The sequence below is a fragment of the Penaeus monodon genome, chromosome 15, assembly GCF_015228065.2.
Source record: "Penaeus monodon isolate SGIC_2016 chromosome 15, NSTDA_Pmon_1, whole genome shotgun sequence".
In the NCBI taxonomy this organism is placed as follows: Eukaryota; Metazoa; Arthropoda; class Malacostraca; order Decapoda; family Penaeidae; genus Penaeus; species Penaeus monodon.
The window spans coordinates 1,592,697-1,593,112 of NC_051400.1; the positions used below are offsets into that span (position 1 = coordinate 1,592,697).

Here is a 416-nt window from a genome sequence, read left to right on the forward strand (position 1 = left end):
ATGTTTATGGTTATAGGTGCAGATAAAGAAAGAAAGAAAAAAAAATGGACACGAGTGACGCACGCTGAACAACTTCTATCAAGAATAACTTCCATGATCTATAGGTCGTCCTAACTTGAATAGAAACAACTAAAGCACATCTGGTCCTGAATAAAAAATCCATACTGTTATCAGAAAAAACTCCCTCATCCTGAATCAATAAAATCGTTTTAATTAATTAAATTAGTAAAAAAAAAAAAAAGGGTTGTCGAAGCTCTTTCCCTCCTTGTGGAAACCTCCGTCACTTCGGGTCAATAAAACACTTACTTTCCGCTCTGACTTACTAGATTATGTAGAGAATATATATTCTATATTCTTGTCTTCCGCCAAACCACCGAGATGTCCCGGGGGTTCGGAATAATAAAGAGAATACAAAT

General features: G+C 35.3%; 1 protein-coding gene across 1 annotated transcript in view; it reads right to left on the reverse strand.

Moving 5' to 3' along the window:
• The window catches only part of LOC119581623 (probable low-specificity L-threonine aldolase 2), a 10,973-nt gene that overhangs the window by 8,261 nt on the left and 2,296 nt on the right, over nucleotides 1–416 (reverse strand). The window lies entirely within an intron of this gene.